The sequence below is a fragment of the Scyliorhinus torazame genome, chromosome 14, assembly GCF_047496885.1.
Source record: "Scyliorhinus torazame isolate Kashiwa2021f chromosome 14, sScyTor2.1, whole genome shotgun sequence".
In the NCBI taxonomy this organism is placed as follows: Eukaryota; Metazoa; Chordata; class Chondrichthyes; order Carcharhiniformes; family Scyliorhinidae; genus Scyliorhinus; species Scyliorhinus torazame.
In genome coordinates this window covers 105,964,206-105,983,892 of record NC_092720.1, presented here as the reverse complement: position 1 = coordinate 105,983,892, position 19,687 = coordinate 105,964,206, and positions in this window count along the sequence as shown.

The following is a 19,687-nucleotide window of genomic DNA, read 5'->3' as shown; positions in this document are numbered from 1 at the left end:
GGAAATATATCACCGTTCCTTCATTGTCGCTGGGTCACAATCTTTGAACTCCCCTCCTAACTGCAGCAATTCAAGAAGCTTAATACCACCTTCTCAAGGGCAATTAGGATGGGCAATAAATACTGGCCGAGCCAGTGACGCCCACATCCCATGAATGAATAATAAAAGTTACTATTACATAAGTGTATAAAACTGATAAATCTGTGAGTCTCTAAAATATAGAGATAATCTCCTGGTATGCCCAGATCTTGTAATGATAACCTTGTCTGAAGTTTTCTTTAATTGTTCACAGTGATCTTTGAGGTCATTTTGGGATGTTGTTCCTAGTTGCATTTGTGATCTTGATGCAATAGATGCCATTGATGCAATCGAAATGTACAGTGGTTGAAGATCTGGAATGGATCAGATTTGGCCTCGGTGACACCTTCCTGCGTAATAACTTTAGAGGACCTTGATTCTGAACAAATCACTATTACCTCAGCTGGTTGTGATGTACCTTGGCTGCAACCTGTTGTCCCAACTGCAAATTCAGCATTTCTGTAACTGCATTTTTATCATGCACGTCGGTCATCTTCACTTGCAGTTTTAAAAGTTGTTCTTCAATTTCTGAAAACGTAAAATGGGTAAGAGTAGGTCAATCAATATGCACTGATCTGCCAAACTTGAGTGATGCTAGTAATAGAATAGGTAATTGCACTTAAATTTGTCACTCTCAGACATAACATTGCAATCTGTAAATTTGGCTTTATCTATCTACATTTGAGAAATAGGGATTTAATCATGTGAATCATTTGTTCATCGAGGACATCAGGTCTATGGTGATGAGAAGTAGTAGAGTGATCGATATTCCACTACTCACATATCCTGAAATGGCTTACCAATAAATTGCATTGTATTATCTGTAATGATCTCTCTAGGCACACCAAATAAACTGAAAATGGTACTTAAGAGTGTGCAGAACAGTATTGTGCAACTGTCAAATAATGGTAAAGTAGTCAACAATGACAATTAAGTCTGTGCCGTGAAGGAAGTTAAATGTGAATTTGGACCAAGGATGGGTCGGAACCCCATGTGGAATCAATGGTTCTTTGTACTGACTTGGCATACGCTCTTGACATGACTCATACTTCTTAACAATTACTTCAGTATCATTGTTCATACCCGACTAATAGACTTCTCATATGATTTATGCCCATGTGTGAGCTATGAAGTTGTTGCAAAGATCCAAGTATGATGATCTGACTTTAAAAATGACTCCCAGGGAGATGCCTACCTCAACCCAAAAGGAACAAAATGGTCCCACATGCTGCTGGACATGCCAATGTCATCCTTCCAAAATGGTTTGCCACAATTTTGGTGGTGCGGAGCCTTTTGTCATTTCTTCTTGTAACTGCTGGCATTTGCATTGCATAAATGTACCAGATAAATTTGGAGAACGTCTTCCAGCATGATGTCAATGAAGTCAATTTGTAGATCCGAGGATATATATTCTGTTTTTGTTGGATTAGCAATCTGCTAAGTGTATCTAATGTGATCATAAAATTATCACAGTCATAAACTTGAATCTTTATTTTTTTTAAAAAAATAATTTTTATTAAAGGTTTTCATAAAATATCAATAACAAAATGCGAAAGAAAAAAGAACCCAACAGGGTTAAGTACAAAACACAATCTAAAAAAGCAACCCCCCAAGCCCGCCCCCCCCCCCCCCCCGTGCCTAAATAATAAATTAACATTAACACCCCGACTTAAGACAACGGGTGTATACACCCCCTCAGACCCTTCCAGTGTAAATAACATAAACAAAAATAAAGTAAACCCCCCCCCCCCCGAGCTGCTGCTGCCATTGACCAATGTCTATCGTTCTGCCAGAAAGTCTAAGAACGGTTGCCACCGCCTAAAGAACCCTTGTACCGACCCTCTCAAGGCGAATTTCACCCTCTCCAATTTAATGAACCCTGCCATATCGCTGATCCAGGATTCCACGCTTGGGGGCCTCGTATCTTTCCACTGAAGGAGAATCCTTCGCCGGGCTACCAGGGACGCAAAGGCCAGAATTCCAGCCTCTTTCGCCTCCTGCACTCCCGGCTCCTCTGCCACCCCAAATATTGCGAGCCCCCAGCCCGGTTTGACCCTGGATCCTAACACCCTCGACACCGTCCTCGCTACGCCCTTCCAAAATTCCTCCAGCGCTGGGCATGCCCAGAACATATGGGTGTGATTTGCTGGGCTCCCTGAGCACCTAACACACCTGTCCTCACCCCCACCAAAGAACCTGCTCACCCTTGTCCCAGTCATGTGTGGCCTGTGCAGCACCTTAAACTGTATGAGGCTGAGCCTCGCGCACGAAGAGGAAGAGTTCATCCTCCCCAGGGCATTTGCCCAGGTCCCCTCTTCGATCTCCTCTCCCAACTCCTCCTCCCACTTACCTTTCAACTCCACCACCGAGGCCTCCTCCTCCTCCTGCATCACCTGGTAAGTTTCAGAGATCTTCCCCACTCCCATCCACCCCCCCGAGAGCACCCTGTCCTGTACTGTGTGTGGCAGTAGCCGCGGGAATTCCACCACCTGCCGTCTGGCAAACGCCCTTACCTGTAAGTACCTGAAGGTGTTCCCCGGGGGGAGCCCATACTTCTTCTCCAGCTCACCCAAGCTCGCGAACTTCCCGTCCACAAACAGGTCCCCCAACTTTCGTATCCCTGCCCTGTGCCCACCCCGAAAACCCTCCGCCTGTTCTTCCTGGGGCGAACCGGTGGTTCCCCCGTAATGGGGTCCACGCCGAGGCCCTAACTTCCCCCTTATGCCGCCTCCACTGCCCCCAAATTTTGTGGGCCGCCACCACCACCGGGCTCGTGGTATACCTCCTTGGAGGCAGCGGCGCCGTTGCCAGCGCCCCCAGACTCGTACCCACACAGGACGCCGTCTCCAGGCTCTTCCACGCAGCCCCCTCCCCCTCCATCACCCACTTGCGCACCATTGTCGCATTGGCGGCCCAGTAGTACCCACAGGTTGGGCAGCGCCAGCCCCCCCTATCTCTACTCCGCTCCAGGAACACCCTTCTCACCCTCGCGCCCACACAAACCCCATTATACTCCTGTTAACCCGCCTGAAAAAGGCCTTCGGGATAAACACGGGGAGGCACTGGAGCAGGAACAAAAACCTTGGGAGCACTGTCATTTTGATTGACTGCACCGTACCCGCCAGGGACAGCGGCAATGCGTCCCACCTCTTGAACTCCTCCTCCATTTGCTCCACCAGCCTTGTAAAGTTAAGCCTAAGCAGGGCCCCCCAGCTCCTGGCCACCTGGACCCCCAAATATCTGAAGCTCCTCTCCGCCCTTTTTAGTGGGAGCTCGCCAATCCCTCTCTCCTGGTCCCCTAGCTGAACGACGAACAGCTCGCTCTTCCCCAGATTGAGCTTGTACCCCGAAAAATCCCCGAATTCCCTAAGGATCCTCGTTACCTCTGGCATTCCTCCCACTGGGTCCGCCACATACAGCAGCAGGTCGTCCGCATAAAGCGACACCCTATGCTCCTCCCCACCCCGCACCAACCCCCTCCAGTTCCTCGACTCTCTCAGTGCCATAGCCAGGGGTTCAATCACCAGTGCGAAGAGCAGGGGGGACAGGGGACACCCCTGTCTCGTCCCTCGGTGCAACTGAAAGTACTCGGACCACCTCCTATTTGTGGCCACACTCGCCATCGGGACCTCATACAACAGCCTAACCCACCTGACAAACCCCTTCCCAAACCTGAACCTCTTCAGCACCTCCCACAGGTACCCCCACTCTACCCTATCTAAGGCTTTCTCAGCGTCCATCGCCACCACTATCTCCGCCTCCCCCTCCCTCGCCGGCATCATGATAACGTTCAAAAGCCTCCGCACATTCGCGTTCAACTGTCTCCCCTTCACAAACCCCGTCTGGTCTTCATGAATGATCTGCGGCACACAATCCTCAATCCTCGTGGCGAAGACCTTCACCAGCACCTTGGCATCTAAATTTAGCAAGGAAATCGGTCTGTAAGACCCACATTGCAGGGGATCCTTGTCCCGCTTCAGGATCAAGGAGATCAGTGCCCGGGACATCGTTGGGGGTAAAGCCCCCCCCTCCCTTGCCTCATTGAAGGCCCTAACTAACAGCAGGCCCAACAGGTCCATATATGTTTTAGAGAACTCGACCGGGAAACCGTCTGGCCCCGGTGCCTTCCCCGCCTGCATGCTTCCTATCCCTTTGATCAGCTCCTCCAGCCCAATCGGGGCCCCCAGTCCCGCCACCAGTCCCTCTTCCACCTTTGAAAACCTCAATTGGTCCAGGAAACGGCCCATCCCTCCCTCCTCCCGTGGGGGCTCAGATTGGTACAATTCCTCGTAGAAGTCCCTGAAGACCCCATTGATGCCAATCCCCACTCCGCATCACACTCCCTCCCCTGTCCTTAACTCCCCCGATCTCCCTAGCTGCGTCCCGCTTCTGAAGCTGATGCGCCAGCATCCGGCTTGCCTTGACCCATACTCCCTGGGCCTTCCTCCACTGCAGCTCCGCCTTCCTGGTGGTCACCAGGTCGAATTCGGCCTGGAGGCTGCGCCTCTTCCTCAACAATCCTTCCTCAGGTTCTTCCGCATACCTCCTGTCTACCCTCACCATCTCCCCCACCAGCCTCTCCCTCTCGCCCCGCTCCCTCCGCTCCTTGTGGGCCCTGATGGAGATCAGCTCTCCCCTCACCACCACCTTCAGTGCCTCCCATACCATCCCCACTCGGACCACCCCGTTGTCGTTGGTCTCCAAGTACCTCTCTATACTTCCTCGGATCCGCTCGCTCACCTCCTCGTCCGCCAACAGCCCCACCTCCAAGCGCCACAGCGGGCACTGGTCCCTCTCCTCCCCCATCTCCAAGTCCACCCAATGCGGGGCGTGGTCCGAAATGGCTATTGCCGAATACTCGGTATCCTCTACTCTCGCTATCAGCGCCCTACTCAAAATGAAAAAGTCGATTCGAGAATAAGCCTTATGGACATGTGAGAAGAATGAAAATTCCCGAGCCCCCGGCCTTGCAAATCTCCAAGGGTCCACCCCCCCCATTTGGTCCATAAATCCCCTCAACACTCGAGCCGCCGCCGGCTTCCTACCCGTCCTAGACCTGGAGCGATCCAGTGCAGGATCCAACACCGTGTTAAAGTCTCCCCCCATTATCAGGCCCCCCACATCAAAGTCTGGGATCCGACCCAACATACGCCGCATAAAACCCGCATCGTCCCAATTCGGAGCATACACATTGACCAGTACCACCCTCTCTCCCTGCAACTTACCACTTACCATTATGTACCTACCGCCATTATCTGCCACAACGCTCGACGCCTCGAATAACACCTTCTTTCCCACCAAGATCGCCACCCTCGATTTTTGGCATCTAGCCCAGAGTGAAACACCTGACCGACCCACCCTTTCCTCAGTCTTACCTGGTCTGCCACCTTCAGGTGTGTCTCCTGGAGCATAACCACATCCGCCTTGAGCCCCTTCAGGTGCGCGAACACACGGGCCCGCTTAACCGGCCCGTCCAGTCCCCTTACATTCCAGGTTATCAGCCGGATCAGGGGGCAACCTGCCCTCCTCCCCCGCCGACTAGCCATGATCCCTCCTCAGCCAGCCACGCGCCTGCACACCACACCCGCCCGTTCCCCCACAGCGGCATACCCCCGTCTCGACCCACCCCACTCGCTCCAGCTCCTCCTTGATCTTAGCAGCAGCAACTCGACCCCCCCCCCTCCCCCAGGACCCATCCTAGCTGGTTTACTCCCTCCATTGCACTTCCGCAAGTCAGCTGACTCCTGCTGACCCCGGCCACTCCCGCCTCCCCTTCGACTCCTCCCATTGTGTGGCACACCCTCCTCTCCCGCTCCCCACTCACAGGCTCTCCCCCTCCTTTCTAAGCGCGGGAAACAATCCTCGCTTCCCTGCCCCGGTCCCACCCCACGCCCCCCCCCCGCCCCCCCAGTCTTCGGCGCGGGAAAAAAATCCCACGCTCTCCACCTACCAGGCCCGCCACCAACCAAAACAGTGCCCAACCCGCCCCATCCACCCTCTCCAAACCGAAAGAGAAAAACACAGAGAAAAAGAAACCCAAAACAATGCAGAGGCCCCCACCCGAACCAAAAATAGGCATAACATATCCACCGCATTCTCCAATCGCCCACCCCGACCCTCAGTCTGTGTCCAGCTTCTCGGCCTGAACAAAGGCCCACGCCTCCTCCGGAGACTCAAAATAATGGTGCCGGTCCTTGTACGTAACCCACAGTCGCGCCGGCTGCAACATGCCAAACTTCACCCCCTTCCTGTGCAGCACCGCCTTCGCTCGATTGTACCCGGCCCTCCTCTTCGCCACCTCCGCACTCCAGTCCTGATATATCCGAACCTCCGCCTCCTCCCACCTGCTGCTCCTCTCCTTCTTGGCCCACCTGAGCACACACTCCCGATCGACGAACCGATGGAACCGCACCAGCACCGCCCGCGGAGGCTCGTTAGCCTTGGGCCTCCTCGCCATCACTCTATGGGCCCCTTCCAGCTCCAGGGGCCCCTGGAAGGACCCCGCTCCCATCAGCGAGTTTAACATGGTGACCACATAGGCCCCCACGTCCGGCCCCTCCAGCCCCTCCGGGAGTCTCAGAATCCGCAGATTCTTCTGCCTCGACCGATTCTCCATCTCCTCGAACCGCTCCTGCCATTTCTTGTGGAGCGCCTCGTGCGTGCCTCTCGGATCGCCACCCCCTGGGCCGTCTGTGTCTCCAGCAGCTTATCAATAGAAGCCTTCATCGGCTCTAGCAGGTCCGTTTTAATCTCTCTGAGGCAGCGCTGGATACCCTCCTGTTGCACATCCGCCCACTGCCTCCACGCTGCCTGGTCTCCGCCCGCCGCCATTTTGTCCTTCTTCCCTCCCTTCTTCTGGTCCACCACCACCTTTTTTGTCACCCCGCTCCTAGTTAAAGCCATATACTGACGGGGAGCTATTATTAACTCCTTCCCACACCGGGAAACGTCGAAAAAGTGCCCTTGGGGGCCAGAAAAGAGCCCAAAAGTCCGTTTTTGCGGGAGCCGCCGAATGTGCGACTTAGCTCCGCATAGCCGCAACCGGAAGTCTCGAGAGGGAATCCTTTTGGCGGTGTTCGCTTCACCAATCTGCCCCAAAATGTCTGTGGAAACTCCTGAAAAAGGTCTAAGTGTCCGTTCCAGATGGGAGCTGCCGAATGCGCGACCTACTCCTCCATGGCCGCCACCGGAAGCCTCGTCCCCGCTTCTTCAGTGGCCTTGGTGAGATCTTTTCACAGTTGTTCCCTCTGCTGTTAGAATTCAACTTTGATAAAGGTCCTCAGGTCAGTTTGCAGGTTTAAGCTTGCCCTTCCCCCGCCTGCATGCTGGAAGGGGCCCTGTTTATCCTGCAGTTACAGCCAAATCTTTTACTGTTTCTGCCGGGTCTGGTAGCCAAAAGACCTAACATTCCTGGGGGACACTGTCAGGGGAATGTTGCAGTCTTCCTGCCACACCGGGAAATGTCAAACAAATGCCGTGGGGGCCCTGTAAAAGAGCCCAAAAGTCCGTTCCAAGCGGGAGCTACCGAACATGTGACCTAGCTCTGCATAGCCGCACCCGGAAGTCTCAACTTGAATCTTTATCAAGAGACATTGCAATCTTGGCAGTGTGCTGTGATGGTAAATGGGACACTTGCCAACATTGAACCAAAAGGCACGGTGGGAAGGATGGCCAATATTGAGCCGTAAGGCATCATGGGAGAAGAAGTCAATAACTAACTTAAAAGAAGCTAATAAGAAACCTGCTGCCCTGAGGTCAGCATGGTGGTGCAGTGGTTAGAACTGCTGCCTCACGGCGCCGATGTCTCAGGTTCATTCCCGGCACTGTCCGTGTGGAGTTTGCACATTCACCCCATTTTTGCGTGGATTTCGCCCCCACAATCCAAAGATGTGCAGGGTAGGTGGATTGGCCACGCTAAATTGCCCCTTAATTGGGAAAAAATGAATTGGGTACTCTAAATTTATTTAAAAAAAAGAAAACTGCTGCCCTGTGCAAAAAGTATTTCATGAGAACCAGGGACCATAACATCACTGATAAAACCTTTCTTTTCGGAACACGGAGGACAGGCTCGGATGACAACTAGTATCACGTCATTGTTTAAGGAACATAAAGCAAAGCTCGAATGATGTCTGAAGCTTGAGGGATTGTGTAATTGAATCCGTATAAAATACAGGACCACCGAGATTTAACCAACGATAACCTGGGATCAACCATTGTATGTGCATGCCTTCAAGGCACACCAGCTAGTGCCCCTCTGAGAACCTATCCAAGTTCTATCTAATGGGAAGTATTATTTGATTCAAGCCATGAGTCTTGAGTTATGTAACTGTTTAAATAGACAAATTGAAACCTTAGAGATATAATAAAGTTATGTTTAAAGGTAAATCAACCTGACTGTGGGTATTCAATTCTGTCTGCATTCGTCAGTTGTGGCCAGCAGAGACACGACAGGTGGTCATTGGTTTTCACCAAATCATCTCCTGTGGCTTGTGGTGCTCTTTGCCACATATCTTGGTAACTGCTCGGCCCAAGACCGCAAGAAACTTCAGAGAATCGTGAACACCGCCCAGTCCATCACACAAACCTGCCTCCCATCCATTGACTTTATCTACACCTCCACTGCCTTGGGAAAGTGGGCAGCATAATCAAAGACCCCTTCCACCCACCCTCTTCCAACTTCTTCCATCGGACAGGAGATACAAAAGTCTGAGAACACGCACAAATAGATTCAAAATCAGCTTCTTCCCCACTGTCACCAGACTCCTAAATGACCCTCTTATGGACTGACCTGATTAATACTACACTCCTGTATGCTACACCCGATGCAGGTGCCTAGGTATTTACATTGTGTACCTTGTGTTGCCCTATTATGCATTTTCTTTTAGTTTCATGTACTGAAAGATCTGTTTGAGCTGCATGTGGAAAAATACTTTTCACTGTACGTCAGTACACGTGACAATAAACAAATCCAATCCAATCCAAATAATAAGTATGAAAATGCATGATTCCAAACAGTTGGATTGTGTCATGGACAGAGATTTTGAAGCATATGCAATCAGTTTTGTAGTATGCATGTTCCCAGACAAGTTTGTGAGGCATTGATCTCCAGGCTGAGGATCATAAAATTGCAGTGTCAATGCTTCTGATTCAAGGGATGTTTTGTGGTCTTTGTACAACAGAAAAGACTCATCCTTTCTCAACAATTCCCTTAGCGCTGAAGATTTTTAAAAAAACTCCGAGATAGCTTCGGGTTAGATCATCGTTATATTTTTTTTTAAAATCTTTTTATTGGCATTTTCAAAATTATATACATTGCTGTTCGTTTTCATTTATGTACAGTCACAAAGGTTCCTTCTTAGGTTTCTCTACTTACAGTCTATTGCCATCTGGCTGGCTCATCGTACAATCCTCTCTATTCCCCCCACCCCCCAACCACCCCTTCCCCACCCCTCCAGCTCCACTCTCCTTGATCCCCCCCCCCCACCCCCACTCCCTTCCCCTCTTTTTCACTGCTGGGTTTTGCTACCTCGCCTTGCTCCCCCACCCCCGTCACTCCCCAGTCCTCCCTCGCTTTGCTCTTTCTATCTTGTCCCGGCTATTTCCCCCTGGCTACAGGCTATTTATTTATTTATGTGTTGGCCATAAACAGCCCTCTTCCGACCCACGGATGGTGAATTTGATTTTCTCCATTTGGAGAGATTCCAAGAGGTCGGACAGCCAGTCTGCAGCATTGGGTGGTGCTGCTGACCGCCAGCCGAACAGGATTCTACGGCAGGCGATCAGGGAGGAAAAGGCAAGGGCGTCCGCCCTCCTCCCCAGGAATAGATCTGGCTGGTCTGATACCCCGAAGACCGCCACTTTCGGGCATGGCTGCACCCTCATCCCCACCACTTTGGACATTGCCTCAAAGAAGGCTGTCCAATACCCAGCAGGTCTGGGACAAGACCAGAACATGTGGGCATGGTTGGCTGGGTCTCCTTGGCACCGTTCGGGTCTATCCTCCATCTCCGGGAAGAACCTACTCATTCGGGTTCTGGTAAAATGGGCTCTATGTCCCACATTTAGCTGCATTAGGTTGAGCCTCGCGCATGTGGAGGTAGCATTGACCCTGTGCAGTGTTTCGCCCCAGAGTGCCCACCCTATTTTGAACCCCAAGTCTTTCTCCCATTTCTTCCTTGTCGTGTCTAGTTCGGTGTCGGCCCTGTCTACCAGTCGTACATACATATCACTACAATTCCCTCTGCCTAGGATGTCTGCGTCCAGTAGCTCTTCTAATGGTGTCTGTCGTGGTGGTCACGGGTATGTCCTTGTCTCCTTCCGTTGGAAGTTTTTAAGCTGCAGGTAGCTAAGTTTGTTGCCTTTAGCTAGTTGAAATCTCTGCGTCAGTTCTTCCAGTGTTGTGACCCTACCGTCGGAGTATAGGTACCTGACTGTCAATGTCCCCCCGTCCTGTCTCCACCTTTTGAAGGTGGCGTCGGTGAATGCTGGTGTGAATCTGTGGTTATTGCAGATGGGGGCTTTGTCGGACATTTCGGTCAGTCCTAATTGCTGCCGCAGTTGGTTCCAAGTCTGGAGGGTGGGTATCACCACTGGGCTGTTGGATTGTTTCTTGAGCGGGGATGGGAGTGCTGCTGTGGCGAGGGACCGGAGGGAGGTCCCCTTGCAGGAGGCCTCCTCCGCACGCACCCACTTGGCCTCTGGTTCCTTTGTCCATCCCATCACTCTTTCCGCCGTCGCTGCCCAGTGGTAGAATTGTAGGTTTGAGAGGTGTGATGAATGGTTACTGCACCTTTAATGTAATGATCCCTTTAAGACCGGGTTTGGAACCCTGGGGGACTCCGCCTCCGGCTCTACCCCCCAGGGAGCCATATATAAGGTAATGCCCAGTGGGCAGTGTGCAGCGAGCACATTTCTTGGTAGCTGACTGGTTCTCTGCTAATTAAAGCCTTTGTATTACCAACCATCTCTCTTGAGTTGTAATTGAGGGTATCTCAATTTAATTAGCAGACTACTTCAAGATGGACAGCGGTCTAAAGCCGGAGAAGCTCAATTTGGACGCTCGGTCGCCGGAGGCCGCAGAAATTTTAAAATACTGGCTTCGCTGTTTTTAGGCCGACCTGAACTCCTCGGACACTACAGTCGACGGACCTCGCTGGGCCTACTACACGCCCGGGTGGGCCACAGACTCTCCTCCGCGATCGAGAAGGCCACCACGTACGAGGCGGCGGTCGAAATCCTGCGGAAGCGCTTTGTTAAGCCAATAAACAAGGTACACGCCTGGCATTTGCTCTCGACCTGCTGGCAGCGTTCCGGGGAAACACTAGACGATTCCGTGGAAAGACTCACCGCGCTCGCTAGGAACTGCGACCACAAGGAGGTGACGGCAGAAGTCCATATGAACTTGCACATCCAAGATGCTTTCGTGTCCGTTATACGATCCACATACATCAGGCAGCGACTCCTCGAAGACGGAGCAAAAGACCTTCAAGGCACGGTGGCCCACCATAATTTCCGCACGTACTCCAGACTTGGCCACGCTACAGGCCTGAGCCGCATGGTGACCCGCTCAAACTGGGGGCACACCGTGCTATTTCTGTAGGCAAGGCCAGCACCCATGTCAGCGTTGCCCAGCCCGCTCCGCTATCTGCAACGACTGTGGAAAGAAGGGGCATTTCGCAAAGGTCTGCCTGGCTGGGCCCAAGGCCCAGAAACAAAAGTCTCATCGGGCCCAAAGATCGAGCTCCCAGGCCATCTTCAAAATCCGAAACCTGCGACTGACGGCGGCGGCCATTTTGTGACTCCGGGTGGCCATTTTGTGAGTCCGACTCAGCTGAGGACTATGACTACCCGCAACTGGGAGCGATCACCCTCGACCAATCACGGCCGAAGCACCAGCGGAACTCCATGATGCAGGTCCAAATCAACGGGCGCGACACTCCCTGACTCTTCGACTCCGGGAGCATGGAGAGCTTTATCCATCCAGAAACGGTAAGGCGCTGCTCCTTGCGCACCTATCCCAACTCCCAAACTATCACCCTCGCCTCCGGGTCCCACTCAGTCCAAATCACGGGGTATTGTGTCGCGAACCTCGCGATCCAGGGCGCCGAATATGCCCGTTTCAAACTTTATATCCTCCCTCACCTTTGCGCCCACCTGCTGCTCGGTCTGGACTTTCAGTTGTTGCTAACTTTCTCCTTGGTTCTATTGCTCTGTTTTATTACCTTTGTTCTCGAGTCGCCAGGTATCTTTATGATACCGCCACGAGGTTCAAGTCCGAGTAATGATCAATAATCCAATACACCGATTAGTAAGATTTAAATCAAAGTACATTTATTTTACACAGTAATCGCTACTCATGCACAAATTCTACATCTAAGCTACTTCTACAACTAACAGGCCTATACTTAACTTCGGACTGGCCCACCAGGTCAGGGGAACAAATGGCCTTTCGTTCGGGTTCTGAGTCTGCGGGATTCGAAGTTGGTACGGATTGGTAGCTAGGAGCACCTATCTCGTAGCGAGCGTTGAATTAAGACTTACTTCATTCGGTGGTCACTGCACCGGTCACGGTCAATGTTGGTTCGTGTTGCTGGGTGACCCGGGCAGGACGAAGAGGTGAAGAGAGCGATTTGAACTTGGGGCTTAACTCTTATAGTCCCCAGGGGCTTCCCGCCTTTCGGGGCGGACCCTGTACCTGGTCTCAAGTGATTGGACTTTGTCCCAATCGCTTGGTTCGATTTCTCCAATACTGGAGCGGTTCCCTGATCGATGGCGGTCTTGAGGTGCTCGTTCACCTCCTTTGTGTTGGCTCCGGCTGGCGCCGAGGAGTCTGGCTTTGCTTTGTGTGTCCAAAATGTTACTTATTGTTCCCGGGGATTGCTCATCAGTATGCAGATGGCTGCTTCATTGTTATACTGATGGGCGCTGGTATCGATGGTGTCTGGCCTTTGCAGAGGTAAATACACAGCAAACCTGCAGCTGCTGGTTTTTGTCTATGTTGGCTGACTTTCCCATCAGCCTTTGCCGTTCGCCATTTTAAATCGGGAGCTGGCCAATTTAGGTGGCTACACAGTGTAGCCACCGAAGCCTGACACTGAAATTCGGCGGACCCCTGCCCCCACTCACGGCGTGTAACCTGGCAACACTTAAAGTTGCACCACCCCCCATCTTCGCGAACCTCACTCCCGTCTGTAAGCCCGTCGCCACCAGGAGTCGGCGGTACAGTGCCCAAGATATGACTTTTATCAAGTCAGAGTTTCAGCAGTTGCTGAAAGAAGGGGTCATAAAGGCTAGCAACAGCCCCTGGAGAGCACAAGTATTGGTAGTCCGGCCTGGGGAAAAGGAACGGATGGTGGTGGACTATAGTCAGACCATAAACCGTTTTATGCAGCTCGATGAATACCCCCTTCCCCGCATAGCAGAAATGGTTAACCAGATCGCCCAGTACCGGGTGTTCTCCACGGTTGACCTAAAATCCGCCTACCATCAGCTCCCTATCCGAACGGAGGACCGCCTCTACACGGCCTTTGAAGCAGCCGGTCGGCTTTTTCACTTCCTCAGGGTCCCTTTTGGCGTCACAAATGGGGTCTCCGTTTTTCAAAGGGCAATGGACCAAATGGTGGACCAGTGCGGCTTACGGGCTACTTACCCGTACTTGGACAATGTCACCATCTGCGGCCATGACCAGCAGGACCACAACGCAAACCTAAAAAAGTTCCTCCAGACGGCCCGGGCCCTCAATCTGACCTACAACAAAGAGAAATGCGTTTTCCACACAACCCGACTAGCCATCCTCAGCTGCGTCGTGGTAAACGGGGTCCTAGGCCCAGACCCCGACTGCATCCACCCTCTTAAGAAACTTCCCCTTCCCCGTAGCCTCAAGGCACTCAAACGGTGCCTGGGGCTCTTTCCCTGTTATGCACAGTGGGTCCCCAGATATGCGGACAAAACTCGACCACTCATTAAGCCCACTGATTTTCCCCTCACACCTGATGCCCAGTCGGCCTTAAGTCGTATCAAGGCCGATATCATCAAGGCCGCCATGCACGCGGTGGACGAAACCATCCCCTTTCAGGTAGAAAGCGATGCATCAGACATCGCCCTGGCTGCTACCCTCAACCAGACACGCAGGCCAGTAGCATTTTTCTCCCGAACCCTCACCGCCTCGGAAATTCGGCACTCTGCAGTCGAGAAGGAGGCTCAAGCCATTGTGGAGGCTGTGCGGCACTGAAGGCACTACCTAGCCGGCAGGAGGTTCGCCCTCGTCACCGACCAACGGTCGGTAGCCTTCATGTTTGATAATGCACAACGGGGCAAAATAAAAAATGATCAAATTTTGAGGTGGAGGATCGAACTCTCCACCTACGCGTACGATATTACATATTGTCCGCGGAAGCTCAACGAATCCCCACATGCTCTGTCCCACGGCACATGCGCCAACGCGCAGAAAGACCGTCTGCGGCCCATCCACGATGACCTCTGTCACCCGGGGGTCACCCGGCTTGCTCATTTCATCACGTCCCGCAATTTACCTTACTCCACCGAGGAGGTTAAGGCCATGACCAAGCTTTGCCAGATCTGTGCGGAGGGCAAACCGCACTTCTATCGACCAGACAAGGCTCGCCTGGTAAAAGCCTCTGGGCCCTTTGAGCGACTAAGCGTGGACTTCAAAGGGCTCCCGTCCACCAACCGCAACACCTACTTCCTCACTGTCACCGACGAATTCTCCTGCTTCCCATTCACTATCACCTGCCCCGACATGACCTCGGCCACCGTAATCAAGGCACTGCACAGCATCTTCACCCTGTTCGGTTTCCCTGCTTATATCCACAGCGACCGGGGTACATCGTTCATGAGCAATGAGCTGCGTCAGTATCTGCTCAACAAGGGCATTGCCTCGAGCACAACGACCAGCTATAACCCGCGGGGAAACGGGCAGGTGGAGACGGAGAACATGACAGTTTGGAAGGCTGTCCTTCTAGCCCTACGGTCAAGAAGTCTCCCAACCACCCGCTGGCAGGAGGTCCTACCCGATGCCGTACACTCCATTAGGTCGCTCCTCTGTACGGCCACGAATGAGACCCCTCACAATCGCTTGTTTGTCTTCCCCAGGAAGTCCACCTCTGGGGTCTCACTTCCACGCCGGCTGACGACTCCGGGACCAGTTCTACTCCGGAGGCATGCAAGGAGCCATAAGACGGACCATCTAGTCGAGAGGGTCCAGCTGCTGCATGCGAACCCCCAATACGCCTACGTCGAGCATCTCGACGGAAGGCAAGACACAGTTTCCCTGCGAGACCTGGCACCCGCTGGCTCTCCCACCGATGCCCCCCCCCCCCTCTACCGATGCTCCCCTCCTCGCACCGGCTGCCGACACCGACAGCAACCCCCCTCTAGCTTCCCCTCCCCCCCTCCCCCCCCACGGCACCGGCACCAATCACCCTAGTTACCCCGGATACCCCCCTGCTCCATCACGGGCAAAGGCTCAGACCACCGTGCTCCTTGATATACCCCCACTGAAGACGCCCGTGTCCGCCGCACCACCGCCGGAGCTGAGAAGGTCAACAAGGACAATCCGACCACCCAAAAGACTGGACATGAAATTCCACTTCACCCCCGACGGACTCTGTGTTTTCTTTTAAAACAGGGGGTGAATGTGATGAATGGTTACTGCACCTTTAATGTAATGATCCTTTTAAGACCGGGTTTGGAACCCTGGGGTACTCCGCCTCCAGCTCCACCCCCCCAGGGAGCCATATATAAGGTAATGCCCAGTGGGCAGTGTGCAGCGAGCACACTTCTCGGTAGCTGCCTGGTTCTCTGCTAATTAAAGCCTTTGTATTACCAACCATCTCTCTCGAGTTGTAATTGAGGGTATCTCAAGAGGGCTAGCCCTCCCCTGAATTTTGTTTTCTGTAGGACCTTCTTTGTGATCCTAGAATTATTTCTCCCCGTACAAATGCCGTGAGCAATTTGTCCAGTGCGTTGAAAAAAGCCTTGGGGATATAGATCAGGATGGATCTTAGAAGGACGAGGTATCTGGGCAGTACATTCATTTTGATCGTCCGTACTCTCCCTGCCAGGGAGAGTGGGAGTGTGTTCCACCTCTGCAGGTCCTTTTTGACTTCCTTATTCAGACTGGTCAGGTTCCATTTGTTATACGTTTTAGTTAACATTGTATGAAGAATCAACAGTCCTGTTCCTTTTCACCAAACACCATTTATTTCACTTCCACAGCCTCTGCACAAAACTCTAACTATACATCACCTGACAGAGGCCACCTGAAGCCCCTTTACATATCAGTGTCAATTAATGGATACTTAACATACTTAGCAGACAACTAATTGCAATGTCTCTTAACCCTTTACTTAACAGTCTCCCCTTGGAGAAAAAAAAATAATAAGGTGAAAAGAATATTTCAAGAAACTCAAAAACACACACATGGGGCGCAATTCTCCCATCGGGAGACTAAGTCTCGGCGCCGGAGTGAAAACCGGAGTGTTTTACTCCAGTGTTGGAGGCCGCTCCCAGCCCCCTATTCTCCCGTCCGTGTAAAAGCGGCACCGCGTAAATGACGCGGCACGTCATCCGCACATGTGCAGGTTGACCGCGCCAACCCGCGCATGCGCGGTTGCCGTCCTCCCCGCGGCCGCCCCGCAAGAAGATGTCGGATTGATCTTGCGGGGCGGCGGAGGAAAGGAGGTCCTCCTTCAGAGAGGTCGGCCCGCCGATCGGTGGGCACCGATCGCGGGCCAGACCCCTTTTGAATCCCCCCCCGGTGCATGAACCCCCCTCACCCCCCTACAGGCCGCCCCCCCAGTGTTCCCGCGCTGTTCCCGTCGACAGTGACCAGGTGTGGACGGCGGCGGTGGGAACCTGTCGTGTTGGGCAGGCCGCTCGGCCCATCCGGGCCGGAGAATCGCCGCTCGCCCATTACAAATGGCGAGCGGCGATTCTCCGAGCGGCCAGCCGTGATTCTCGCCGCGCCGGTTTGGTGGGGGTGGGAGAATTGCGTGCGGGTGCCGGGGCGGCGTGGCAGGACTCGCGCGGCGCCCCGGCGTTTCTCCCACCCGGCGTGGGGGGGGAGAATTCCACCCATGATTTCCCCCCCCCTTTTTTTTGTTTGGCGAGAGGGAAGAAAAAAACAGTCACAGAAACAAGCGCTCTTCATTAACAATAGCCAAAAGTTTCTGTGAACTCGCCCCTCTTTTCGTAAAACAGTCTGACAGTTGATAGCTCCTGTCGACCCATTTAATTTTTGTTATTTCCCCTCTGCCCAACATCTGCTTCAAACTTGCGATGTCTATCCGTAACCTCTTTTCATTGACACTTTTTGTAGAGTGCACATTTTCCCACAGGGATCTATTGTCAATGTGACAGTCAATAGGTATATTACCCAAATCCCCTAATCCCAAAATTTCTGTCACTATCATACTTATATAAAAGGCCATATCCACCGCCTCTACAAAGCTTAACGTCTCAGCAGCCAAAGTGCTTTTTACACTCTCCTTATTTTCTTTGTTTCCCACACAAGCGGGCAACATTTACCATTGTTCCCCAAAAGGAAAATTATAAGACCTCCTGTGCTTGATTTGCATAGGACGCATCACAATAAACTATGAATTTCAAGTGCCTAAGGTCACCTAAAACCGGGAACCTCAAAACACACTCCTGCATTTTTAGTTTGGCCAAACGCTTTATTTGCTCTTATTATGTCTTCCACTTTGGCATCATTCATTTTTTTTTTTGTACTCAACTCTAAGACATCAAAACTCACGTCCGGTCTAGTCTGTCTACCTAACCAATTCAGTTGCCCAATTAAACTTTGCAGTTGCTCTTTTCCATCTTTGAAACCTTGCATCTTTTGTGAAAACCCGGTCACGACTAATTGCTGAGGCTTTCCAAATAAGATTGCTGATGTAAAGTTGCCCCTAACGTAGTCTGTCCGATTTCCAGTCCAATATATTTAAATGCACCGGAAGCCTGACTTCCAACCCTGAATTCTTTCCTCAAACCAGATGTCATGATATCCACATCAGCATATCATGGTGCAATCACACACACACTGATGGACAGGCAGTTGGACCAACCAGCACACACATAACATCTCAGCCAATCACCAGTGAGAGCACACGCACTATAAAACAGGGAACACCACAGTTCCCGCTCATTCTACCAGGAGATAGCTCAGAGCACAGAGCTCACTGTGCGCCACTCAGACATAGATCATGTGCTGAGTGCCTCACTAGGATAGTGATAGGGCTGGGTCCACAGGTTAGCTGGTGAAGCATGTACCCAAGCCAGCAGTTAGTTGTAACCGTTGTTAAGATAATAAAACAGAGTTGTACCATCTACAACCGTGTTGGATCATTTGTGCAGCAGAACACCCAACACGACACCAGAGATTACAAAAGCTTCAAAATCACTATTCCCACCCCACAAAAATTATTTGACATACATCATAAAGATACCAGAAAGGTTCTCTTTATAGTGCCAGTAAAACATTACCGGATCTACTTTCAACTGGTAACAGCCTAACTTTAACAAAACTGACCTTACCGAAAAATACCAGACTCTCGATGCAACATTTAACCACATACACATTTGTTCAACTTCCAGAATACCCCTTCTGTGTTAGCTGCTTCTTTAGGAGGACGGAGAAAAATGTCTCTTTGCAGCTGATGCCCCTGCAAGGAGGCAGCTTTCATATCTATAGATTTGCATTCCCATGCCTTTGTGGCTAAAAGAAGATCTTTAAAAGTAACCTTTCCTGCTATAGGTCAATCTACCCTTAAATCCTGATCTTCTAAGCTTTCTTCAAATCCCCTTGCCACAAGCCTGGCCTTTGCCTTATAAGTTCCATTCAGAAGAACCTTTTCCGTGCAAATCCATCTGTGGGACAGAGCTCTTTGTCCCCTATCCGGTGCTTCCGTGTATACCCCAAATTTACTCCAACTATGCCGTTCTTGCTGTTTAGCATCTTTGACAACTTTTCATATAACTTATTGGAAGCCACCAAAATCTCATGTGCATGTGGGCTTCTACTCCTATTAATATTCATAGTCTTACTCATGTTCCGAGACCTTGATAAACTACGTCCCCTCTCCCGCCTGGTAACTTGTTCCATACTGCTACTGCTTAATCTTTCCTATCTGCTGTGGGATGTCCTTTCAAAATTCTCAACCTTTTTCCTGCGGACCTGTTCACTAACCGATGTACTATCTGAACTGGCACTGCGTTTCTGTGTCCTCCATTTTTGAACTTTGTGTTCCCAATCCATTGTCTTAACTCCCTCCCCTGAATGCTGTACATTCAACCAATGTTTATACTTTCCAGTGGCCTTCCCTGCTCTAATAACAGTTGCATCCTTCCATTGACTAGACCCTTCAGGCAAGTATGTCACCTTAGTACCAACTTTTGGTAGTTGTCCTTTCGGAAAAATGGCCTTATCCCAGTGTGGTAGTATGTATTGGGGGTCATGTGGGACTGGAAGCCCTAATGTCATTGGCTGACAGATCCCGGGTCCTGGTTGGCCGTTGACCTCTAGCTCCGCCCTGAAGGCGGAGTATAAGAAGCCGGAGTCCTCCCCCGCAGGCCATTCTATTATCGA